General features: G+C 41.1%; 1 long non-coding RNA gene across 1 annotated transcript in view; it reads right to left on the bottom strand.

Moving 5' to 3' along the window:
* Window positions 1-7,438: 7,438 nt before the first annotated feature.
* The window catches only part of LOC122542263 (uncharacterized), a 43,018-nt gene continuing 39,654 nt past the window's right edge, over window positions 7,439-10,802 (bottom strand). Inside the window, exon 4 of the long non-coding RNA XR_015752565.1 lies at window positions 7,439-7,602. This is a non-coding gene — a long non-coding RNA (uncharacterized LOC122542263). The remainder of the gene's footprint in view (window positions 7,603-10,802) is intronic.

Raw genomic sequence — 10,802 nt, 5'->3', positions numbered from 1 at the left:
AAAAAAAATTGCTTTGTTGGTTCCGATCGCGACAGGCACGGCATCAGATAATACAAAAGCCGAATACTGCAAAAAGAGTGTTTGCTGCAAATGTTGAGGACATGAACAGCATCAGCTTTATGTAAATCGTGTTACACAATATTCCGAGTTGCACCACAAAAACATTATTACGCCTCAGGGCATGTGTCCCTAATATAGGACTGGGAGTTCCAGATTCAAGTTCCACGTGCTCCTGAGGTTGTTTAGAAATAGGTTAAAATTATAAAGCAAAGTACTGAATCGCTTGAGGAGATAAATCCTAGACACGAATATTTTTAGTGGGGATACATTTCGGTTGGGAGGGCTTTTGAAATTTCATTTATTTTACTTTTTTATAGGAAAACACCCGAGTGGCCAGTGGTAAGCAGTGACACTCAAGTTTATTTTTTTTTTAATTTAACCCCCACACTACCACCTAAGTGCGGTAGTGCTTATTTTTTCCCCAGCACCCATGGTGTGTGTGTGCAGGTGTGAGACACAGTGAAAGACACAAAGTGCACGAATCTTTATTCAAATTCCACCACCAGGAAGATAGGAAAACACCCGGGTGGCCAGTGACAAACACTGCCCTTCACATCAAAGGGCAGTGCTGTGTGATCAAAACAGTGAAGGGGAGGGTAGGGACTAAATCAAAATAGAGTTGGAGGGAGAAATTTCATTTATATTTTTTTTAATTTTTTTTTATTCTTTTTTTTTCTTCTTTTTTTTTCTTTTTTTTAAATTTAACCCCCACACTACCACCTAAGTGCGGTAGTGCTTATTTTATCCCCAGCACCCATGGTGTGTGTGTGCAGGTGTGAGACACAGTGAAAGACACAAAGTCCACCAATCTTTATTCAAATTCCACCACCAGGAAGATAGGAAAACACCCGGGTGGCCAGTGACAAACACTGCCCTTCACATCAAAGGGCAGTGCTGTGTGATCAAAACAGTGAAGGGGAGGGTAGGGACTAAATCAAAATAGAGTTGGAGGGAGAAATTTCATTTATATGATGTAGACTTTACTGGCCAGTCCAGCATTTATTGGCCAACACTAATTGCCCAGTTAAAGATCAATCACATTGCTCTGAGTCAGAATTTACATGTAGGCAGACCAGGTAAGGATAGCAGTTCCTTTCCCTAAAGAATAGCTTAGAATGCACATTAAATTCACAAAATCCCTACAGTGGGGAAACAGACTGTGAGAGACGATTTCGGTACAAACAATTGAGATGTGCATGACCCCAGAGTCTAAGGGGAATAGAGCCATAGGGGTAGGGTAAAACATGCTTCTCTGTAATAAAAGACAAGACATCTGCTGCTACGGATTGATAAGACCACTCACATTGACAGAGTAGAAAAACAAGTCCTTGATTGATAAGACCACTCACATTGACAGAATAGAAAAACAAGTCCTTGATTGATAGGACCACTAACTCTGACAGAGAAGAATAAGTCCTTGACTGATAAGACTACAGGGTAGAAAAAACAACTCGGGAGACATCTCCTGCAGACTTTGTGATAAGGATGCAGAATGGAAAAATACTGAACGGTTTAGAATGTGAACCTCGTGACTCTTTAGAGCCACAGAGGGGAGGGACTTGTCCTGTATTTAATCAGAAAACATTGTTAGCCTCGGCGCGCTTTTCTCAGAAGGGTGCCCAACTCTGCAGACTTGCTAATAAAACTTTGTTTTCCTGAATTTGTCTAGAGCGATTATTAAGAAGCGATTTTCGTTTCTAACACAGACCATTTTGGCCCAAGAAATCCACATTAACCCACCAAAGAGTATCCCACTCAGAGCTATTCCCCTACCCTATATTTACCCCTGACTATGGGCAGTTCAGTATGGCCAATTCACCTAACCCACACATCTTTGGATTGTGGGAGGAAACAAGTGCGCCCACACAGACATAGGGAGAATGGGCAAACTCCACACAGTTGCCCAAGGCTAGAATCACACTTGGGTCCTTGGTGCTGTGAGACAGCAGTGTTCACCACTGAGCCACTGTGCATATATATGGGCATTATAGTATTTCAATATTGTCCATTGCAATTTCTGGGTAGAAAATGCCGGAGAAATGTAACAGCTATAACATTGATTCCTATGGAAACCACGACTCACTTAAAGTTGTGTTTTCAGGAACAGAACCAGAACTTTAAATTGAGTAGCAAAGTTTTGCTTCACTTGTAAAGAGGATTGGTTGAATAGAAAAACATTCTTGCAATCTTTTTGTGAGCCTTCTCATTGCACCCCATCTATGGCAGTGACATCCCTCCTGAGGTAAGGAGAGCAAAACTGCACACAGTACTCTGGGGGTTGGATTGCTCAACTGGTTGGAACGCTTGTGCATAATGCCAACAGCATGGGTTCAATTCCCACACTGGCTGTGGTTACCAGGAAGGCTCTTTTTCTCAATCTCTCACCTGAGGCATGATGACCCTAAGGTTAAACCATCAGTCAACTCTCTCTAATGCGAATAGCCATATTGTTCAGTAGGACTCTGGTAAATTTACTTCAATGCAGTCTAACCAAAAGCTTCTATATAATTGAACCAAGAATTCACTACTCAAATTAAAGTTATGGTTCTGTTCCTGAAAATCACAACTTTAGGTGAATCATTGATTCTCGTAGGAATCAATGTTATAGTTGGAGTTCAGTTCCTTCAGATGTTTTCTGCCCAGAAATAGCAATGTACTATGTTGAAGCACTGTAATGTGCATGCATATTAATATGCATTCCTAGCTGTAATAATATCAATAAAATACATAATTTTCATTAAAATTCTCAATCTTGTTTTCACATATTTTCATTGCTTTCTGCCCTCCCCAGTGCCTTGGAAGTTACAAATGAACATAAAAAACTACAAGCAGAAATCGACCATTCTGCCCCTCAAGCTTACTCTGATATCCAATAAGATCATGGCTGACCTGTTGAAGGTTTGAAATCCACATTCTAACTTACCCTTCATAACGCTTGATTCTCTTGCCTAATTAAAATATAACCACCTCTATCTTCCAAGACTCTGCCTCTACTGCCTTCTGAGGCAGAGAGTTCCAAAGCCACACTACCCTCTGGAACAAAAAAAATCTCATCTCTGCCCTGAAAGGGTGCCCTCTTCCTGGACTGATATGGAAGAGATCAAATTCTAGAATTCCCTTCATAAACACCCTCATCTCTCTACGTCTCTTCTTCTTTAAGATGATCCTTAAAGCTTATATCATGGACAACCTTTGGTCAGTTATCTGAATATCATTTTATTTAGCTCAGATCAAATGTTGCCTATTAATTTTCCCTGCTTTGACCTGTTAACAACACTGCAGAAATGTAAGACTGTAAGAGCATTGAGCTATTCAAGGTGTTAACAAAAGCTTCAACTATCTTTTTAGCTGCAGGAGAACTGAGACAAGGCTGGAGACAGGTGATGCTACAAAGATGGAAGTAAATGGCTTAGTGATGGCAAGGATATGCGCAAGAAGCTCAGCTCAGGAATGAACATGATACCAAGTTTGTGACTAGGAACAGGATAATGCTAAATGTTATACTGCGTAGCATTTCATTATCTGGTGACAGCCTGATTCATAATGTAGCTTGGACACTTAAATCACTCTAAATCAGTTAAAGCTAGACTTATTTTTCATCTTGACTCAATAATGCACTATGTGGAATTTCCTATGTCTGTGAGTATGCCCAGGATAAAAACTAGGTAAAAACAATGACTGCAGATGCTCGAAACCAGATTCTGGATTAGTGGTGCTGGAAGAGCACAGCAGTTCAGGCAGCATCCGAGGAGCAGTAAAATCCTCCTCGGATGCTGCCTGAACTGCTGTGCTCTTCCAGCACCACTAATCCAGAACCAGGATAAAAACTGGCCAGAATGGAGTTATTTCTGTTTTTCATTGTTCTCCTTCAGGATTTTGAGTTCCCTTGGCCTGACAAGACATCTACTCCCGATGAAGGGCTTATGCCCGAAACCTCGACTCTCCTGCTCCTCAGATGCTGCCTGACCTGCTGTGCATTTCCAGCTCCACACTTTTTGAACCTACTCCAAACCTGCAGGCTCAATACAGATTAACACTGGCACCACAATTGTACGAGATGGGAGTAAGATACAGAAAAGAGAAAGATGGTGACTTGCAATTCAGGAGCCATCCACTTGATGATGTCCGATGGTGGAGTTAGAATCAGAGTGATAAAGACAAGGAATTGTGGGATTTTAAAATGTCTTTTTTGTAGCTGCAGTGTTGATTGCCCAGAGACAACAAACAGTGTTTTAATTCCTGATTATCTCTGGCGACTTGGATATTTGAGACCTTTTTGCCACAAAATTCAAATAGGCTGAAATCCCAGGATGCCCACCAGCACCCATTCCAACACTGGGCCCATTCGAAGGTCAGGAAAAGAGCACCAAATTAACATAATATTAAGGATCTCTCTCACATCTCCAGAGGCTGGCAGCCTCAAATTGCCAAGAAATCAAACTGCTTCTAACAGTGTGAGTAAGAAGCCCCTCTCTTGATGAGCCCTGAGCTATCATCTCTGGAGAGGGTTTTGTAAGTTAAACGGAAAGTTCTATCTTTGGTGACATTGGTACCTTCACAGGCTGAACATCTCCCTCCACCAACTTCACCACAACAATGAGATCAACAGCTGTTCTTCCATTGGCCAGTGCTGGTCTTCAATCCAACACCAGATCTTTACATTTCTTTTGTATAACTTAAAATAACACCCAGGGATAACTCCAAGCTGTTTACGAACTGCCTGTGTGAAGCAGATGTCCTAGCATTACTGCAGCAACACTTCTCTTCAAGAGAAACAGCACAGAACACATCTCTCTTAAAGGCACAGCACTGTCACACTCTGTAGGGTCTCCCTGCACTTTGTTATTTCCCCTCTGATACTGGTGCCCCTACGGATGACAGAGTTCATTTTCAACCCATATTAGGCTCTAAAGAAACCTCTAAGGCATTAGTAATACACCTGACTGTTTCAGTCTCCTTCAGACCTTATCTCAGAGTATCAATTTCAAGCAAGTTTTGCAATCTTTCCAGTGAATTGATATTTGATGGAGTCAACTAAAGAAGTCTGATTTGTTTAAGAAGACAAACTCTAATTGTGCTGTAATTCACTTCTAAACTCATTAAATTATTTGAAGGTAGTTGATAAAGATGGACACCAGCTGACAACAGAGGTAACAGTGGGAGCTAAGACCCAGCAGTCTGAGAGGGACTAAGGGAGGTTCTGGTGCCATTGCTACATATTCCCTCACTCCTGGACTACGTGCCAACTACTGTCAAATTTCAGCAACTCCCTCACTCCTGGACTACGTGCCAACTACTGTCAAATTTCAGCAACTCCCCTAGCAACTCCAGACTCTATTTTGCTAAATCAGCCTCTCATGGCAATCTCAAGACTTCCCTACACACTTCGTGACTGTCTATATTTAACGTCTCCAGGATACATTCTACTTCTTATTAATCCACAAATAGGCTGCAATTGCTCTGAGCCCCGTCAACATCTTCAAAGCTCCTGCATTGATCCCACCAAGGATGCCATTTCCAGCATACTCAGACGCTTTCAAATACTGCAGTACCATATGGTCTGTAGGATTGGGTTAGAGCACCAACAGTGTTGAGAGTGTGGTGCTGGAAAAGGGCAGCATCCAAGGAGCAGGAGAATCGATGTTTCGGAATGAGGCTTGTCAGCCAAGGAGGTGGAGAGATAAATGGGAGGGGGGTGGGGGAAGGTAGCTGAGATTGCGATAGGTAGATGGCGGTGGGGGTAATGTGATAGGTCGAAGAGGGTGGAGCAGATAGGTGGGAAGGAAGATGGCCAGGTTGGACGGTCATAAGAGTGGTGCTTAGTTGGGAAGGTGGATCTGGAATAAGGTGGGGTGGAGGGGAAATGAGGAAACTGGTGAAATCCACATTGATGCTGTGTGGTTGGAGGGTTCGAAAGCAGAAGATGAGGCGTTCTTATGCATATATAATTAGCTAGATGGCTGGTTCGTGACACCAACAATGCAGATTCAATTCCTGTACCAGCAGAGGTTAGTGTAAGTGCCCTCCTTCTCAATCTCTCCTCTTTTCTAAGGTGCTGTGACCCTGAGGTTAATTGTCTCTCTCTCTAATGAGAGAGTAGGACTACAGTGACTTTAATTGTACCTTTATAAATATATATAATATTGAATTCAGATACTTGAAAGGTTTAGTGTTCTGGCACACAGTTCCAACAGACTGAAAAGCCTTTGGTGAGAACCAGCAAGCCATCAATCTCCCACAGTCAGCATCTATCAATCTCTACAATAGAGCAACGTGAGAATGACAGGTGAGGGTGAATTGCTCGATTAGATTGAGCCATATATCAATTTCCCACAACAGTCTGACTAAAAATGAATACAAACAAGATAAAAGAAAGATACTAAACAATGCAACCAGATAAGGAAAAGAGACCCAATGACAATCTTTCTCTCAGTTGAACCTCATAGCATTGTGTCTACCATATTAAATACTTTAACATGCAATTTTCTTGGACATAGTTTTTTAACTTTAATAATGTATACCAGCCACAGAATATACTGTTTCATTCTATCACATTATTCCTGGACTCATATACACTCTTAACCATTGTTTGATATCGTATTATTTTGCATATCACTGTTCTTATAAAATATACAACTTCAACAGGAAATGTCTCAAGAAATTTGCCAGTAGTGATTAAATGGCTGTCTCTTCAATGAATAAGCTTTTTTCTCCTTATGAGACTTGATGTCACTATGCCTCTGTTTCTGTGGTCCAAAACGGATCGTTTAGTTAGTTTTGGTTCTTTGCTAATTAATATTGTCCATATTAGAACAGATGGCCCAGATGCCAGTGTACTGAACCCCTCAGCTCCTCAACTGCACTGGAAGTTAGATCACCTGATGATGACTGATTGGAGCCCATTTGGAGTCCAGTCACAAACCTAATTTTGTTTCACATCAGATAAAAACATTCAGTTTTCACACTAGCTTCCTCAATATGCAGACTGAATATTAAACATAGTGTTCATTTGCATTTCAACAACTATGGGAACAAGGGACAATATACTGAGGCTGCTGGAATATCCAATATATTGCTGCTAAGGGGTTGGTTACAGGAGATGGCTGATTTGCAATGCAGAATAATGCTAACAGTGTGGCTTCAATTCCTGCATTGGCTATTTGAAATCACAAGCTTTTGGACCGCTGCTCTAATACTTCACCTGACAAAGAAGCAGCGCCCCAAAAGCTTGTGATTTCAAATAGACCTATTTGAGTTGTAGATTGGACTATAACCTGCTATCATGTGAATTCTGGCTTTGACCATCCAGTTCAACACTAGCACCTCCACATCACATTTAATTATATACTTGAAGGAAGAATATACTTGCATGTTGATATTTTGGCCTCTGTTGGGAAGACTGAAAATGTTTGTCTCAGTACTTTATGCCTCATTGGAATCATTGGCAGGTTGAAGTACCACTTTAATCCTGATGGTGGTGATGTTGAACTGTTAAAATCCAATTGTTCCAGCAGTTGCTGGAATCCTGGGGAGCTGGCTTCACTGAAGGAACATTATTGATTTCAAGAATTAGATTTAGCTTTATTGTCACATGTACTCAGATTAGTACAGTGAAAATTTACAAGTCTTACAAAGTTTAAACTACATATCAAGAAGGATAACTGGATACTTGTAGTTAGTGCTCCCATTATGTGGAATTTTTGTGTTCAAGAATTAAAGAGAGGGGAAAAAAAACTTGCATTTACAGAGCATTTTTCACAACCACCAATGCTTTACAGTTACTTTTGAAGTGTGATCGTGTAGAAAATGCAGAATCCAATAACTACACTGAAATGCAATAATGACCAGATAATCCTTTCCTTGTGATATTGCTTGTGGGATAAATATCTCCCAGGACACTGGAGATTACTCCTTTGCTCTTCTTCGAAGTAAACTGTGGGATCGTTTATACACAGTTGAGAAGTGCAGAGGTCTCGGACAGTCGTAGGGTTAGAGAAAGCTACAGAGATAGGGAGAAACAAATCATATGAGTATAGCAAATAAAGATCAGCAGTCCTGAACCAGGAACCAATGGAAGCAAGCAAGTTTAAGTGATCATGATGAGGACTTGGTGCAATTTGGGTAGGCGAGTCATAGGTTTGGATGACTTCAAGTTTACAGAGGATGGAAGATGGAAACCTACCTGGAGAGCATTAAAATAACTATATCTGCAGGTAATAAAGTCATGGGAGAAGGTTTCAGCAGCAGATGAGACATCTAACCATCCATCCAGCCATGAGTAGCACTGGTCCAGAAGGTGTCATAGTCATTTCTCTCTGTTCACTGCAATTCTACATGTTGCTGTCATTCTTCCTGTCTAGTTTCTGATGTAGTCACCCCATCTGGTTCTTCCCTGACCCGTTCTTTCCCCATATTTCAACTTCTATTATCACCAGCACTGGACTCTCACCCAACTTTTCCAGCTGTTGTCAGTCATATGGCATAGACTCTTTGGTCCTACCAGCCCAAATTAAACTAGTCCCACCTGCCCGTGCTTGGCCCATATCTCTTCAAACATTCCTTATTCATGTAATTATCCAAATGTCTTTTAAACATTGTAACTGTATCCGCATCCACCACTGGAACTCTGGAAGTTCATTTAACATACAAACCACTCTATGTAAAGAAATTGCCCCTCATGTCTTTTATGCATCTTTCTCCTCGCACCTTAAAAATGTGCCTCCTAGTCTTCAATTCCCCCACTTAGGGAAAAAAAACCTTCTATTCACCTTATCTATACCCCTCATGATTTTATAAACCTCTATAAGGTCACTTGTCAACCTCCTATGCTCCAGTGGAAAGGTGTCCCAGCCTATCCAGCCTCTTCGTTTAACTCAAACCATTTGAAGGACTGTTGCTACAGCCACATTTCAAAAGCTGCCATCGTCTCCCTCACCCTGATTGAGGGTCTATTCTTTGATGCACATAGTGCAATGATCCTCACCAGGAGTTTTGCAAGTTTTTTTTTCTTCTGCATGTTAATGTTAGATACTGTCCATATTTCAAACAGCGGACGTACAGCAGGCAATTGCTCACCTTGTTTTGATTTCTATCCCCAAATTTGGTCTCTTTTGATTCCAGAAATTGAAACTGATCAAATTTTCAATGGTCAAGGACTGAATTATCATACTGTTCTCATTGTGAATCATTTGGTACAGAATTCCTAGTATTTATATGGTTAGTCCAGTTTATTTCTTAGTCAATGGTAATCCCCAGGATGCTGATACTTGCTTTTCAGTGATGGTAATGCTGTTAAACATCAAGGCACAGTGATCATCTCCAAAAAGAGACAGTCTAACCATTGCCCTTGATGCTCAATGGCATTACTGTTACTGTATTTGTGTGGCATGAATGTTACTTGTCACTCTCAGTCCAAGCATTCTGATTTTGCATGCAAATATTGAAAACTACTACAACTGATTTAAGCCAACAGCTTGGTGCCACCTGAAGTGATGTATAGTTTTAAACTATTATTTGGAGCCATTGTAGATCAAGAGTATTTCCTTGATAACATCTGTCCACTGAGTTCAGGTTAGTCAATCCAACAAATGTTTAGCCTATAGAATCCTATTGAATTGCCATAACCATCATACAAGGGAAGAAGCTATCTGGGAATAATACCTTCCTCCAAATAGGTTTGTTAATTTTAAAAAGCTTCAACTATGCTATATATGTTAAAGGTATTTTAAGAGTCCAGGTTCATAGAGGTCTAAAGCACAGAAAAAGATGCTTTAGCCTTCGAATCTGTGCCATACAAAAACAACCCAAATGGGTGGCATGTTAGCTCAGTGGTTAGCATTGCTATCTCACAACACCAGGGACCTGGATTTGATTCCAGCCTTAGGTGGCTCTCTGTATGGAGTTTGCATATTATCCCCGTGTCTGAGTGGGTTTCCTCCCATAGTCCAAATATGTGCAGGTTAGGTGGATTGGCCATGCTAAATTGCCCATAATGTCCAGGGATTCTGTTTTTTTGCAGGGTTACAAGGATGGGGGCGGGGGGTTCTGAGTGTGATGCTCTTTGGAGGGGCAGTGTGGATTTGATGGGCTGAATGGCCTACTTCCACACTGTAGGATTTCTATGAACAATCTAACTATTCTAATCCCATTCCCAAGCACTTGGCCTATAGCTGTGTATAGCTTAGCATCACAAGTGTATATCTAAATACTTTTTAAAGTTATGATGGTTTCTGTTTCTATGACCTTATAGGCAATAAGTTCCAGATTCCCAACATTCTCTGGGTGAAAAATATTTCCTTAGATCCCCTCCTAACCATCTGCCCTTTGCCTTAAATCTATGCTCCTGGGTCTTGATTTCTCCACTAATGGGTAAAATTCCTTCCTGTCTCTTTATTTATCTCTGCCCCTCATAATTTTATACATCTCAATCATGGTCCCCCTCAGTCTCCTCGCTCCAAGGAATACAATCCCAATCTGGCCACTTTCTCTTCATAAATAAAACTCTCCAGCCCAGGCAACATCTTGGTAAAACTCCTCTGCACTCTCTCCCATGCAATCCCATTCCTCGTATATGGAGTTTAATCTGGACAAATGTGAGGTGTGATGCATTTTGAAAGATCAAATTCAAGTGTGAATTGTATACTAAACGGCAGAACCATTATGAGCATTGACATACAGAGGGATCTGGGCATACAGGTCCACAGACCCTTGAACATGGCAACACAGGTGGGCAAGGTGGTCAA

Source organism: Chiloscyllium plagiosum, unplaced genomic scaffold (assembly GCF_037043375.1).
Source record: "Chiloscyllium plagiosum isolate Xiang-an unplaced genomic scaffold, Cpla_swu_hap1 HiC_scaffold_33, whole genome shotgun sequence".
Classification (NCBI taxonomy): Eukaryota; Metazoa; Chordata; class Chondrichthyes; order Orectolobiformes; family Hemiscylliidae; genus Chiloscyllium; species Chiloscyllium plagiosum.
This window is presented reverse-complemented; position numbering and strand designations above follow the sequence as displayed.